Source organism: Rana temporaria, chromosome 1, assembly GCF_905171775.1.
Source record: "Rana temporaria chromosome 1, aRanTem1.1, whole genome shotgun sequence".
Taxonomy (NCBI): Eukaryota; Metazoa; Chordata; class Amphibia; order Anura; family Ranidae; genus Rana; species Rana temporaria.
Genome location: NC_053489.1, coordinates 220,001,179 through 220,018,046, shown reverse-complemented (window position 1 = coordinate 220,018,046; position 16,868 = coordinate 220,001,179). Strand labels below are relative to the sequence as shown.

At 40.2% G+C, this 16,868-nt stretch overlaps 1 protein-coding gene across 1 annotated transcript in view; it reads right to left on the bottom strand.

Annotated features, from left to right (window-relative positions):
- Positions 1–16,868, bottom strand: part of SCARF2 (scavenger receptor class F member 2) — a 321,667-nt gene that overhangs the window by 83,037 nt on the left and 221,762 nt on the right. The gene's annotated exons all lie outside the window — the stretch shown is intronic.

Genomic DNA, 16,868 nt, shown 5'->3' with positions numbered 1-16,868 from the left:
AGAACTAATTTATAGGCTATACTTCAACTTGGAGGTTGTGCTAGGCAAATGTTACCCTAATAATAACCATATGTATGAGTATATTATATATTAAATTAACTCTATTAAAGTGGAGTGGCATAGCCAGGAAAAAAACATTGCTTTATGCTGTAAGCGAAGATATTTGACAGTGAGTCAACTATGACTGTTGACACAAAAAGGTATTTTTAACCAGTAATTTCCAAGTGCTACCTTTAGAAACTAAAATGATATTCACAAAGTTAGAATATCACTGAACAGAGCAGAACAGAGTCCTAATGAAAAGGTTACATTAAAAAAACAAAGCCCAAAGCTCAGTCTTTCTGCATTCAAATGATTTATTGTGGGTCAATTTACTAAAGATTTAGCGACCATTGATATAGTAAGATGTAATGAAATTTTCCCAAACCCAAATACAGTAAAACCTTGGACTGCGAGCATAATTCGTTCCAGAAACTTGCTTGTAATCCAAAGCACTTGTATATCAAAGCAGATTTTCCCATAAGAAATAAATGAAACTCAAATGATTCGTTCCACAACATTTATTCATAAGTCCTTCAGTCTATAGTCCATATAAAATGATTATAGCAATGTGACTTCAAGGAAACTTCAGGGAATGCTTGGGTAATCTTCCTGTAATGTTGGATCCAAATCACATCAGTTAAGATGAGAATACAACTTAGGGCTCATGCACACTACAGCTCAAAAAAACAAACAAAAAAAATGCTTTTACAGGCATTTGAGCTTGAAGAAGCTTGTGCTTTCCTTTTGCTCTTTTTTGAGCATAAGCATTTTGTTTTCACAAAGCCTCCATAAGCCCTGGTTCACATTGGTACGATTTGACATGTCAAATTCCATGTCAAATCAGCGACAATTGTCGGCAATAGCAATCTGTGGCGCTGTACCAGTTTCTGTACTACTTTTTTGCGATTTCGGGCTGCAATTTACATTGACATCTGTGCAGAAACCTGCACAGATGTCTCTGAAATCGGGACTGACAAGCGGGAGTGAAATTGTGAAAATTCAGCTGAACTTGCACGGCTTCATTACCACAGCTCAGTGTGCATCACTGACCAAAATGGGATTTCAAACGTGGAGTCTCACAAGTCGGATCCTAAGCTACTCGTATTGCAAGTCATTTTTTTTATTGCTCATTTATCAAATTAAAATGTATAAAAAAAAAATTGCTCATCTTGTAAAACACTTGCAGACCAAGTTACTTGCAATCCAAGGTTTCAATGTACAAATAATGCAATGTATTGCAGCTTACCAGTCCTTAAAAGAAGTGCTGAATTCACAGTTGCATGTTTCAGCAACACACAGCATAACACACGTTTTACTGCAATACACTGCATAACACGATCTGAGGTATGTGAATGGCACCCAAAACACCTTACTAATGTACTTCAATGCACAAGTGTTTAGGTGAATAACAAAACACATATGTGAGTCACCATCTGTATGGCATATTGAAAAAAAGGTTGCAAATATTTTTTTGTGAACGCTTAGGTGTGCTGCATTCTCATTTAACATTAATGGACTGTGACTAAAAATGTAGCGCCCAACAAAGGAAGAAAAAGGGAACCCTAAGAAAGGGATCTCTAAAGTACCAAAAAAGAAGGAAAACAATCCAGTGATGGATAATCTTTCATCAGCTTTGGAATTGGTGTAAAGTGTGCAACCATGTGAGGTGAATATTGAACATATAGATGATAATAAGTAAATAACTATACCAGGTACCTTGTATGGGCACCTACGTATATTATTGAGTCCAATGATCTGGGACCCAAAACCCTTCCTGCCAAAAGGCCACTAGTATCAATGCTCCAGAAAGATGCACACTAGCAATGATAACAATTAGGTGGTGAGTAGATACAGTCAGCTCTTACTCAGCAAGTAGGTGAGTGAATACAAAAACAGCTCCTATTCAGCAAATATTTGATGTATCAACATACACAAATCCTGAGCTTAAATGTGTGACACTCGTGCAACTAGCTTCCAAACTTAAAACATTGCAATTCATTATTCAAAAACAAAAGCAATAATGGTGTGAAATCAAACATTAATAGTGGACACAGTCCTGCAAAATAAATCCTGTGTTGAAAAATAAAAAGTGCCTTTGAGAATGACACCCACACATCAAGTCCTTGTGAGGAATGTGAAGTAGATGTATCTATATATTCTTCCAATTGTGGAGTGGAGCAGATATCCTCAACCAGACAACTTTCAGAGATAAATCAATAAATAAATGAGTGGGTACTCTTACCAGAGCAGTTGGACCCTCGACTCACGGTACGGTGGGAGGGTCATCAAGGCTTGTACAGACCGATTGTCTGGATCCAGGAGTCCTCACTTTTATGTTCAAGAATGACTTGGTTGTTCAAAGGTTGTATTGTAACAGACGTCTCTCTGTCAGTAATAGCTCAAAACACATGCGGAAGAAGAAAAAATAGAGGTGCTCCTCATGGTGTAAAACTATTATATTTAATAGTATAAAAAGTTCCAAAATTCACAATACGTGATGGGAATGCAAATAAAATCATAAAAGAGGCTAACACAGCCACACGTGATGAAAAAACAGCAAACCAGAAAAATCAATCACAAAACAGCAAAATGAAAAAATATAGCAGCAAACTCCCACCTTTGGATAGGTGTGAGGAGTGTTCCAAAAGTTTAGAATGCAGCGGAGGTACGTTGGAACGGTCACCCTACCGGTTTCGTCGCAATAAGGACTTCAACTGGGGTACCCCAGTTGAAGTCCTTATTGCAACGAAACGACGAAACCGGTAGGGTGACCGTTCCAACGTACCTCCGCTGCATTCTAAACTTTTGGAACACTCCTCACACCTATCCAAAGGTGGGAGTTTGCTGCTATATTTTTTCATTTTGCTGTTTTGTGATTGATTTTTCCGGTTTGCTGTTTTTTCATCACGTGTGGCTGTGTTAGCCTCTTTTATGATTCTATTTGCATTCCCATCACGTATTGTGAATTTTGGAACTTTTTATACTATTAAATATAATAGTTTTACACCATGAGGAGCACCCCTATTTTTTCTTCTTCCGCATGTGTTTTGAGCTATTACTGACAGAGAGACGTCTGTTACAATACAACCTTTGAACAACCAAGTCATTCTTGAACATAAAAGTGAGGACTCCTGGATCCAGACAATCGGTCTGTACAAGCCTTGATGACCCTCCCACCGTACGGTGAGTCGAGGGTCCAACTGCTCTGGTAAGAGTACCCACTCATTTATTTATTGATTTATCTCTGAAAGTTGTCTGGTTGAGGATATCTGCTCCACTCCACAATTGGAAGAATATATAGATACATCTACTTCACATTCCTCACAAGGACTTGATGTGTGGGTGTCATTCTCAAAGGCACTTTTTATTTTTCAACACGGGATTTATTTTGCAGGACTGTATCCACTATTAATGTTTGATTTCACACCATTATTGCTTTTGTTTTTGAATAATGAATTGCAATGTTTTAAGTTTGAAAGCTAGTTGCACGAGTGTCACACATTTAAGCTCAGGATTTGTGTATGTTGATACATCAAATATTTGCTGAATAGGAGCTGTTTTTGTATTCACTCACCTACTTGCTGAGTAAGAGCTGACTGTATCTACTCACCACCTAATTGTTATCATTGCTAGTGTGCATCTTTCTGGAGCATTGATACTAGTGGCCTTTTGGCAGGAAGGGTTTTGGGTCCCAGATCATTGGACTCAATAATATACGTAGGTGCCCATACAAGGTACCTGGTATAGTTATTTACTTATTATCATCTATATGTTCAATATTCACCTCACATGGTTGCACACTTTACACCAATTCCAAAGCTGATGAAAGATTATCCATCACTGGATTGTTTTCCTTCTTTTTTGGTACTTTAGAGATCCCTTTCTTAGGGTTCCCTTTTTCTTCCTTTGTTGGGCGCTACATTTTTAGTCACATACCTTTCACGAAGCATCCTCTTTGTTATGTTGGCAGCCTAGATTCACGTCACTCATTTGGATTGCGCAATATTATATACACTTATAACATTAATGGACTGCCTTAAAGTGAAATTCCAGGTTTGAACTCACTAAGCTTAAAATGACTCCCATCTCCCTTGTAACAACTATAATAACTACCCTGTAGAAGGAAGATGTATATACTTACCTACTCGCAGGGCGCGTCAGTTTGGTCATGTGATCCACTCCCAGTGGCCAGCAGACAATGGCTACCCCATAGTAAGCCTATGGGTGACATCACCATCCAAGCATTCCACCCATTGTTGGTACTCTCTCCTCTTCCTGAAGCCAGCCACTAGGGAGATCACATGACCAGACTGGAACGCTCTGAGAATAATTACAGTAAGTATATGCATCTTTCTTTTACAAGGTAGTTAGTATAGTTGGTAAAAGGGAGGGGGGCAGTTTTAACCATAATTAGTTCTAGAATGGGATTCAACATTAATGTAATGATCCTTTCTTATAAATTTGTGTGAATCTGCCTGTAATTGCCTAGCACACACTTAATGAATAATATATGCCTCTTCCAACTAACATAGCTATTTGAACATTTCATATAAATAACCAGACTTTCTACATTGCAATCTGTATCCAACCACAGTGCACCTTAGCACAGGAAAACGTGTTGCATAAATGTGTGTGAATTTGGCCTTGATAGCCCAGCATACACTAACAAGCAGAGATTTTTTTCTCAGAAAATAGGTGCAGAAACTCAACCACGTCCCGTTAAGATTTCACAAACAGTAGAAGGGTCTTAAAGGTGCATTAAATACCAGGATTGCATTACATACAGAGTGCAGAGTTTCGGGGGGTTACACACAGAGTGCAGAGCTGTCACTTGTAAACACAGAAACCAGACTTCTGTGTTTACAAGTGATTGTGGTGAGCAGGCACCAAAGGGTCTGAGCCAGAGGTGGTGGAACTGAGTTCCCCCAAGTTCCCCCCTGAAAAAAAGCCCTGCTAACAAGATAACACATGTCTTTTTTAACTAACAAGACTACCAGGTTTTTGTACATTTCCCATGGATAGCCAGACTTTGTACATTCCAATTTGTGTCCTAATGCAGTATACCTTAACACATGTGTTGGGTAAACTGGAGTAAATGTGTGCATGATACTGTAGCTAACCATACACGTAATGATTATTACAAGCCTCTGATCACTAACAAGATTGCCAGGGATTCGTACATTTCACATGGATAGCCAGATTTTGTACATTCTAATTTGTATCCTAACCAAACCATTTAATGTTAACTGCATATCTTGCCAAAAATGTCACTTTCCATCTTTGACACTCAACTTCATGGTGTTTCAACTACATACTGTAGAGTTAAACAGCAGATAATTACAAATATGGCAGAAAATGATGTGTGAAGTAGAACTGAGAAACTGCAAGATGACCATTTTCAAAGCTGGATTACTGGCAGGCTCTTTGTAAATACCCCCGAAGTGTCCTGTAGTGTAATGAGGGTCATAAATCTTCCTTGACCTCAGAAAGATGTCTAACTTAAATGGCTTTCACAGGACTTCTACAGTTACCACATCAACCATATGTGCTAGCCAACAATTAGCAAATTAAAATCCATATGCTATAACATTACCTTTGAAAAACAAAATACATTTTCTTTGTGTTTAAGTAAAACACATCAAAATACACATGGAGGTATGTTGTTGAAGTTGTTTGTGTTTCCAAGATATCTTTGATACCTCAACCTTTGACCTTATTTGGTGTTTTTCCTATATTGTGCAATCTAAAAATGTTACTGCATATCCCATCATATGTTACTACTTATAGAACAAGATCCTAAATCCATCTGTTCCGTACAACTCCTTTTAATTTGCAAAACAGGCCTATATCACTCCCTTGGAAACACACAAATACATACACACACTTCAGACTTTTCAGACTTTAAGATTAGCTCCGAACAAGTAATTTATATTTAAATTAAGTTCATTACCTTGTTCTGCATGTCATGCGCTAAACATGAATGATTGTCTAATATACTTTGGCACAGAAAGAAAATTGTACAATGCAATTATAAACAATCTAAACAGAAGTTCTTTTAATCTGTTGGTGGGAAACAATAAAACACCTATTTTAATTTTCTTTGAACAAATGTATTTACTTAATACAATGTTTATCAGTTTTAATCCTGTGCGGTTTAAGCAGTCACTGTCAGAAGCTAATAGACATGCAGCCTGATTCCATAAACATTCACAAATAATTAAAGCAGTCTTGACAGGCTGGTAAGTGCTGGTTACAAAGACATGCTCCTACTAGAGTCATTGATTTTTAATTTCTAATGGAAAAGTCTGTTAACCTCTGTTCCACTGTACAACGGCTTAAAGCTGTCGGTTAGCTCTTTGCTAGGGAGATCCCTATACTATTGAAACCCCCTACTAAAGACATGGATGAGGGGGCTGAAAGTAATAATTAAATCAATTAGAACTATGCCCTCCCATTAAAAAAATATGTACTGCATCGTGCAATTAAAAGTGCATCTGCACTTTCAGTTTCCCCCAGTCCCCCAAAAGTCTAACAAATAGGGATGGACCAAACACCCCCTGGTTTGGTTTGCACCAGAACACCTTGAACAGGCAAAAAGTTCTAGTAAACAGGCAAACCCTATTAAAGTCTATGGGACACGAACATGAAAAAATCAAGTTATTGATATAAAAAGTGTATAGGGACCCGGGTACTGCTCTAGGGGACATGTATCAATGCAAAACAAGTTTTTAAAACAATCGCTTTTAAAGGAGCAGTGATTTTAACAATGCTTAAAGTGAAACAATAAAAATGAAATATTCCCAGGGGGTCCCCATAGTGTGCCTGCAAAGTACAATGTACAGAACGTGCCACAGCATACCAGACCAGAAGGACCTGGTATGGACTGGGGGGGACCCCACAACAAAATAAAAAAAAAAATTCATGGGCCCCCGAAAATACATACCAGACCCTTATCGGAGCATGCAGCCTGGCAGACCAGGAAGGGGGGGGATGAGCGAGCGCCCCCCTCCTTAAACATACCAGGCTGCTTGCCCTCAACATGGGGAGGATGCTTCAGGTGCCCCTCAAATTACATTGTACTTTTGTTGATGGGGACAAGGGCCTCTTCCCGACAACCCTGGCCGGTGGTTGATGGGGTCTGCAGGCATTGGGGTTATCGGAATCTGGAAGCCCCCTTTAACTGCACTGCATTATATACACTACACTGACTGCACTATATACTCTGCACTGTGTTATATATACTACACTGACTGCACTATATACACTATACTGGCTTCACTATATACTCTGCACTGAGTTATATACACTACACTGACTGCACCATATACTCTGTACTGTATTATATTCACTACACTGACTAAACTCTATTATATATTCTACACTGACTACACGCTCAATCCACTAACTAACCTGCCTAATCTATCCCCATTCATAAACACTATACACAGCTGCCATGTGAGCAACTTTATATAGTGTGGGGCATGGACTTAGCCCCCTGCCTTTGGCCAATCATGGCTCTTACAGTACATCATGCTGTTATTGGCCAAAGCATACAAGTCAGGTGCATGCTTTGGCCAATCAGCAGCCTTCAATGCACTGCGATCTTGCAGTGCATTGTGGGGCGTTCGTCGGCAGGCAAACATCTCGCGAGCACCAAAAACGAACAACCGATGTTCGGGTCAAAGTTACGTTCGACTCGAATATCGGGCCCATCTCTACTCACAAATACCAGTTGAGCCTGCCAGTTATGTCCACCTAATAAAGCTTCCTGCAATGGTTCCTAATTTCACAGCAGAGTTGGCATTCTCATGTAGGCTGTGCCTGCTTTGACTACAGTGGGATGAGAAGATGTTACAGGGGATGTGGTTGTCACTGCTGATTCACAAGCTTGTCAATCAACACCCGGCCACACACTGTCTCTGTTGCTAAAACCCACCCACTGTGAGCTGCAGTGTCTGGAAGAATTGGTGTGTGATACACAAATGGAGGATTTTGCTCAGTCAGGGAGAAAAAAATATTTTTTGTTTATTTGGTGATTTTTGCACATCAATAGAAACTGGGGGAGTACAACTGGGGGAATCAATGGTGGAGAAGGATCTGGGTGTTTTGGTAGATCATAAGTTAATGATAGCATGCAATGCCAAGCTGTGGTTTCCAAAGCAAGTCCTTTCTTGTATTAAAAGAGGCATGGACTGCAGAGAGAGAGAGAGAGAGAGAGGTATAATTTTGCCCCTGTACAAATCATTAGTTAGACCTCATCTGGAATATGCAGTTCAGTTTTGTGCTTCAGTTCACAAAAAAGGATATCAGGGAACTGGAGAAAGTGCAGAGAAGAGCAACCAAACTTATAGGAGGCATGGAGGAGCTCAGCTATGAGGGAAAATTGGAGGAACTGAATGCATTTTCTCTTGAAAGGAGGATATAAATACATAAGGCCCTGTACACACAATCAGTCCAAACTGATGAAAACGGACTGAAGGACCGTTCTCCTCGGTTAATCGATGAAGCTGACTGATGGTCTGATGTGCCTACACACCATCAGTTAAAAAAACCATCGAGTCCAACGCGGTGACGTAAAACACAACGACGTGCTGAAAAAAACGAAGTTCAATGCTTCCAAGCATGCGTCGACTTGATTCTGAGCATGCGCGGGTTTTGAACCGATGCTTTTACATACTAACCATCCATTCTGACCTATCGGTTATCAGTCCATCAGTTCAATTTTAAAGCAAGTTCTAAATTTTTAGACCGAAGGATAACTGACTGATGGGGCCCACACACGGTCGGTTTGGACTGATGAAACTGAACTTCAGTCCGTTTTCATCAGTTTGGACTGATCGTGTGTACAGGGCCTTAGGGGTCCATATAGTGAACTTGCTGTTAAGTTATTGACTTTAAGGTCATCACAGAGGACAGAGGGAAAACTTTACGTCTGGAGGAAAAGAGATTTAATCTCCAAATACGGAAAGGTTTCTTCACAGTAAGAGCTGTGAAAATGTGGAATAGACTCCCCCAAGAGCTGGTTCTGACCAGCTCAGTAGATTTCTTTAAAAAAGGACTGGATTCTGGATCCAGGGAATATCCAATTGCCTCTCAGGGTATCAGGAAATATGTTTTCCTCTGCTGGAGCAAATTGGATTATGTATTGCTGTTTTTTTTTTTTTTTCCTCTGGATCAACTGTGTGTATAGGATTGTCTATAGTGAATTGTATGATATTTTGTTTTTTGTTTTTCCCTTTTATAGGTTGAACTAGAAGGACATTGTAACTATGCAACTATGGATTTGGTACTTGTTAAGACTGTCATACAGGAACCTTCAGTTAGTTTAGTTAAAATATCAACATAAAAACACAGAAACATTGAAGAGTGATGGCATCAAAAAAAGTTGAGTCTGCCCATTTTGAGTATAGATCAACGTTTGTCCCAGGCATGTTTCAAACTACTTACTGTTGACTGACTCACTTTCTTTCCTGTAAGGCCCCGTACACACGACCGAACATGTTTGCTGAAACTGGTCCGCGGACCAGTTTCAGCAGACATGTTCGGTCGTCTGTACAGCCGAGCGAACAGGATTCCAGCGTACATTTGCCCGCCAGACCGTTTTCGAGCGGGCAAATGTTTCTAAACTTGCTTAGAAACATGCCCGCTGGAATCCTGTCTGTCGGACATGTTCGGTCGTCTGTACAGACTTACTGTACATGTCCGAGCGGCCGCCATCCCTCGCATGCGTCGAATGACTTAGACGCATGCGTGGAAGCATTGAACTGCCAGGGCCGCGCACGTCGCCGCGACGGCGCGGCCTCGTCGCCGCGTATCGTGTACGCGCAGATTTCTGTATGATGGTGTGTACAGCCATCATACAGAAATCTCCGGGCGGGCATGTCCGCTGAAAACGGTCCGGCGGACCGTTTTCATCGTACATGTTTGCCCGTCTGTACGAGGCCTAAGTGTATTCCAAGCATCACCTACCCTTTCAACAAAATAATACTTTCTTAGTTTTGAACTTTCCTCCTGCTAGTTTGAGGTTGTGTCCCTGTGTTCTTGATCTTGGCTTCCTATTGAAAATACTGCCCTCCTGAACCTTATTCCCCCCTTCATGTATTTAACGGTTTTAGTCATGTCTCCCCTTTCCCTTCTTTCCTCCAGACTGTTTATATTAAGTTCCTGAAGTCACTCCGGATATGTTTTATGCCAAAACCTTTCACCATTTTTGTTGCCTGTCTCTGGACTTGTGCTACTTTATCAATATCTTTCTGTAAGTGAGGTCGCCAGAACTGGACACATTATTCTAAATGAGGGGTAAGAAAGTGATTTGTTTTTTTTATAATTAACATTCTAATATTCATTTCAGTATTAGCATTTTAAAGACTAAAGCCCCGTACACACGATCAGAATTTCCGATGGAAAAAGTCAGATGTATTTTTTCATCGGAAATTCCGACCGTGTGTCTGCCCCATCGGATTTTTTCCATTGGATATTCAGAGGAATTACATCAGAGTTTAGATAGAGAACTTGCCCTCTTTTACTCCAATGGAATTCCATCGGAATTCCAATGCGAGTTTGGCCAGGCAAAAGCCTGATCGTGTGTACGGGGCATTACTCCACCATTTGCAACATGTTACACCAATATTATTTCTCCCCAGCAGATGCTGTCACTTTTGATATCGGAAAACGGGCTAGTAATTCTTAATAGAATACAATGCAGTAATCACACTTGCAGTCTAATAACACTTCCTTCAGCTCTCCAACTTAAAGCTTACAATACCAAATTAACATTATATGACGATCCCTCTGTTCGAAGTTGGGGTAATTTTTTGGCAAGTGGGGAATTGTTCCTATTTAAGTATTTTCATACTTTGTTATGTCATTTTGAGCACTGAGCACACAGTAAACTCAATTTACAGTTACCCACTCGTCAGCAGCATAGCTTAGGTTGCTATCTTTTTGAGTGCACTGCCTGTTTTTATAGCTCAGTGCTTCAAAAGCCATTTCTTTGAACGTGTGTCAAAATGACAATGCCTGCACAACAGACAGAGAAGTCTGACATTGGATATTGAAAATTTTCTGCACAGCCTATTATTGTCTATTTTTTCCAAGCAGAAGGTGGCACTAAAGTGACATCAGTTGTTTTTCTATGGGATTACAGGACAGAAATGCAGCTGTTTGTTTAAAAAATATTGCATCCCCACTATATGACTTTCTGTTTAAAATCAAAGCTAATTTTTAGTCGTACTACTTACCTCTATTGAAGTATGTCCAATGTTGTGCAGGCAGCTGGATCTTAGAGAAATCTTCACTGCACCCATCCTTCTCCTTATCTAAACTTCTGGCACTGTGGAAGTTAACAGTTTTAGTTCTTTGGGCTGAGCTGTGCTAAAGATGATTCAATGGGGACCTGCCCTCTCATCCAGGAAGAACATTTTCATTGATTACAACTGCCTGTAACCACATATCTAAAAAGCCACTGGATTACCCCTGTTACATGCAATTTAACCAATGCAAGAAGAATTCCCAATGGATGAGAGGGGCAGGCCCCCCCATCAGGTCATCTTTAGTGGAGCTCAACGTGGAGACCCAAACTTCTTAACCCTTGCGGTGCCAGAAGTTCAAAGAAGGAAGGGAACAGGGGACATCCTTGTAGTGAAGATTTCTACAGGACCCAGCTACCTGCACAATGAAGAAAAATCTTAGCTAAACATCAGCTTTAAAGGGGTTGTAAAGGTTTGTTTTTTATTTTCTAAATAAGTTCCTTTAACCACTTCAATACCGGGCTTTTATACACCCACCTCAATACCGGGCCTATTCTGGCACTTCTCTCCTACATGTACAAATCATCATTCTTTTGCTAGAAAATTACGCAGAACACCCAAACATTATATATGTTTTTTTTAGCAGACACCCTAGGGAATAAAACGATGGTCATTGCAACGTTTTATCTTGTACGGTATTTGTGCAATAATTTTTCAAACGCCTTTTTTTTTTTTTTTCATGAATTAAAAAAATAACAAAACAGTAAAGTTAGCCCAATTTTTTGTAAAATATGAAAGATTATGTTACACCGAGTAAATAGATGCCTAACATGTCACGCTTTAAAATTGCGCACACTCATGGAATGGCGCCAAACTTCGGTAACTAAAAATCTCCATAGGCAACGCTTTGACATTTTTACAGGTTACCAGTTTAGATTTACAGAGAAGATCTAGTGCTAGAATTGTTGCTGGCACTCTAACGCACACGGCGATACCTCACATATGTGGTTTAAACGGCGTTTACATATGTCGACGGGACTTATGTGTGCGTTCGCTTCTGCGCGCGAGCTACCGGGGACAGGGGCGGTTTAATTTTTTTTTTTATTCTCTTATTATAATTTTTTTACTTATTTATTTATTTTTTTACACTTTTTCTTACATTTTTTTCACTTTTATTCTTATTACAAGGAATGTAAACAAATCTTGCAATAGGAAATGTTTGTGACATGTCCTCTTTATGGAGAGATGCGGGGTCAATAAGACCCTGCATCTCTCCTCCAGGCTGGAAAAGATGAGATCGGTGAAAAAAAAATTCACAATCTCATGATTAGTGTTGCTTACTAGCCGCAATCGCGGCTTTGTTTACTTACGGGTACCCGGGCGTGACGTCATCACATCGCGCCCGGGCCTCCGATGGTCATAGAGATGACTGGTGACCATCTGGTCACAAGTCATCTCTATGTTTCCTGCCTGCGCTGGACGATTCTTTCTCCGGGCCCCCGATGGCTCGGGAGAGCCCGAAGAAGCACCGGATGGCGGCGGGAGGGGGGGGGACGCCTATAAGAACCACCGCAATGATCGTTCCTATGTTGTAAAGAATCGCTGGCACTAACAAATGATATTTGACTGATGCCTCTAGCTGCAGGCTTTATTCAGATATCCCCCCACAAAGCCCAGGACGTCATACGATGTACACCCAGGATGGGAGATCCCATCTGTGGACGTCAAATGACTATGGGTGGGTACTGAAGTGGTTAAGCTAGTGCATTGTTAGTTCACTAACCTTTTCCTTCAATTTCCCTTCTAAATGTTTTTTTTTTCTTTGTTTTCTTTGTCTGAATTTCTCACTTCCTGTTCCTCCTCAGTAAGCTGTTCTGACTGACTAACCCCCAGCCAGAACGACTCGGATGACAGGGGCAAGCTTACTGAGGAGAAACAGGAAGTGAGAAATTCAGACAAAGAAAAAACTAATTTAGAAGGGAAATCGAAGGAAAAGGTAAGTGAACCAACAATGCACTAGCTTAAAGGAACCTATTTAGAAAATAAAAAACAAAACCTTTACAACCCCTTTAAATATTTTCTAATAATGTCCTGAAACTTTTACAAGTTTTCTGAAAAGCACAGTCTAAGCTACACAGCATAACCTCATGTTGCATGGCAAAATGCTAATTTTAGGACTAAAATTTACTTAAAACCCCAAAACATTTAAAACCTCATGTATGCTGAAAAACTGCAGAATACAATTTTAATAGCTACACATTTTTACGTCACAATGGTTGTAGAACTGTTTTTCAAGCCTATATTTCACAAAAAAATACATTAATATGTTATGTTAGCGTCTTAAAATATATAATTTTACAGCACACAACACAACATACTGTACATCAGACCTCTGTTTTATCTCTTGCACTGCATCCAAACTGAGTACAGACAGCACCTGTCTATATTCCTGGTCCTAGGTAGCCAGAACATGACAGTCACAAACCCTAGGGTGCTCAGAGAAGTGCACTTCTAAGTTCACAAAAAGTGGAAAATCACGTGGACAACATACTAACAAATTGCAAACTGCTTACAAATTGTTACTTAGTACTAAGTGAACCCCAAGAATAGCAGTAAAACCCCATTGAACTCTATGGGAGCTGAATCTTGTAAGTTTTTGTCTGGCCTTTTCAAGGTCAATTTAGGAAATTCCCCTCAACCTCCGTACTGTGGGTCCTGTATAGATTGTAGGGGCACAAAATAGCAAAGGAAAAGGACAATGCATAGCGTTTGCCCCAAATTTCATTCCAGACCCACATCCCAGCATGCGGCTTGGCTGGGATGAGGCAAGGGCCTCTTTTCCACATCCCTTGGCTAGTGCATGTGGGGATCTGAGGAGTGTTACCACTACTAAATGATTGACTTCCAGCTGCAGTAGCTGTCAGTTTGCCATGCAGGTGAACTTAGATTGCCTGTTCAAAAAAATGCAAACATGTCAATTGCAGGTTCAATTTTACACATCTTCAAACTTGAATTCTATTCATACTTAGTACGTACACATGAAATTCCCTCTTACCCCAAAACTTGTTTTCAAGGCACCACACAAGGAGCTACAGGCTCTCCCACAAACGTTTCAATGTAGTTTTGCAGAAAAACCTATAGATGGCCCTCTTGCCTCCGCCAGATGATAACCTGGTGCCTTTATAAACAGGCTGTTTCATATTCTTATTGCTGTCAAACAAAATAAGCTTGAAAAAAACAGCCACATGTAGCGATCTGCTGCCCTCTACTGTCAGAATTTTTAAATGCCTATAAAAATATTATGTATGCATTTCCTGCCCGTGGTGGTTGGTTTTGAAATCCCAGAAGGTAGAAGTGAAAAAAGAAAGAAAGAAAGTCCTGTGCATGCTGCTAACTCCTGGATTACAGAAGTTTTATTCCTTGCTGGTCGGACAACAGTTGGAGAATACCCCTGTGACCACTGATCATATCTTCAGGCCCCTAACACAAAGACAGATGCCGCATCATCCTCAAGGGCCTGTGCAATTAGGCTTTGCGGCAACATTCATCTGGAGGTATCTCTATTAATACATAGATATATACTCAGGGATATGTGCACAATTCCACCAGGACTACTGTCAGGCTCTTTGTATAATGGATATGTATTTTTAACTATGTGCTGTTATTATATTTTCTTATATAAAGCTTGTATTATTTTTATACCGGTGTGCATCTAAAAGTATTGGAACATCTGCCTTTACACACATATGAGCTTTAATGGCATTCCAGTCTTGGTCCATAGGGTTCAATATTGAGTTTCTCCCACCCTTTACAGCTATAACAGCTTTAACTGTTCTGGGAAGGCAGTCCACAAGGTTTAGGAGTGTGTCTATGGGAATGTTTGACCATTCTTCCATAAGCGCATTTGTGAGGTCAGGAACTGATGTTGGACGAGAAGGCCTGGCTCACAGTCTCTGCTCTAATTCATCCCAAAGGTGTTCTATCGGGTTGAGGTCAAGACTCTGTGCAGGTCAGTCAAGTTCCTCCACCCAAAACTTGCTCATCCATGTCAATATTGAAGCCTACGGACTAAAACTGGGATGCCATTAAAGTTCATGTGCGTGTAAAGGAACACGTCCCAATACTTTTGACAATATAGTGTATATGCTTATAGTTAATGTTATATGCTGGTTGTTTTAGTTCTTCTGCTGTCAATTACTTTGTTTAGATTACTAATTAATTTCCCAGGAAGGGAATCCCCATCTGTCATTATAGCCACTCTTCCACTTAGCAAAGTTCCTGCTTCTCTTATTTACCTATGAGTATAGCGCAGTATCCTGTTTGGCGAGGGCCATTTCTTATAACACCCCTCTAAAAAAGAGGACAACACATACTTTTTTTACAAAGTTAAAGATAGATTGAATGGCATAATGATTATTTAAAGGTTAACAAGCATTCTCAGAGAAAGCTTTTTGTAATGCCGCGTACACACAATCGGAAATTCCGAAAAAAAAAGTCCAATGTGAGCTTTTGGACGAAAATTCTGACCGTGTGTATGCTCCATCGGACTTTTGCTGTTGGGATTTCAGCCAACAAAAGATTGAGAGCAGGTTCTCTATTTTTCCGATGGAAAAAATTCTTATGGGAAATTCTGATCGTCTGTATGCAATTTTGCCATGCAAAAAAACACCCATGCTCAGAATCAAGCAGAAGAGCCGAACTGCCTATTGAACTTCATTGATCTCAGCTCGTCGTACGTCTTGTACATCATCACGTTCTTGACAATCGGAATTTCCCACAAGATTTGTGTGACCGTGTGTATGCAACACAAGTTTAAGCCAACATTCCGTTTGAAAAAAAAACACGGTTTTCTTCTTGGAATTTCCAATCGTGTGTACGCGGCATTAGATAAAATTTGTAAACCACAACTGGAAACAGGACTGTTAACCAACATATGAATCACAATCCATGGACTGCTTCTCAGGAAATTAGGGATAGCAATACTCACTCCCATCTTTTCTCTATTCTCTCAATCACAGTCTGCTGGCCCTACATTTTTCTCCCTGCCTCAACGACCAGTATATTGTCCATATACTGATAAAAATCCATTTCCTTATTGCCCCCTCGAAGCAGATACAGGAGACATTCAGTATCCAACTCAGAGCAGATATTAAAGTGGAAGTTCACCCTAAAACTAAAATCACTATACATATCTTTTCTAAAGCTGATCCGGTACGGTCTCTATTAGCGGAAGCTCTGTGCAGGAAAGAACCGATAACATCAGAGAAATGCCTAGGAAGTGACGTCACCCACAGGGTATCTATGGGGCTTACATTGTCGGCTGCCTCCTCTGCATCTGCCTCCACAGAGAAGCCGTCACTGACAGCTCAGCGTGGAACCAGACCCGAGCGGCTTCAGAAAAGGTATGTATAGCGATTTCTTCTTTACAGGGCTAGAAAGATTAGTCCTAGAATGTGGATGCAAGTAGTTTTAGAGAGTTTAGTTTTAGGGTGAACTTCTACTTTAAAGCGGTACTGTACTGTAGCTGCTGACTTTTATTATTAGGGCACTTACCTGTCCTGGAATCCAGCAATTTCG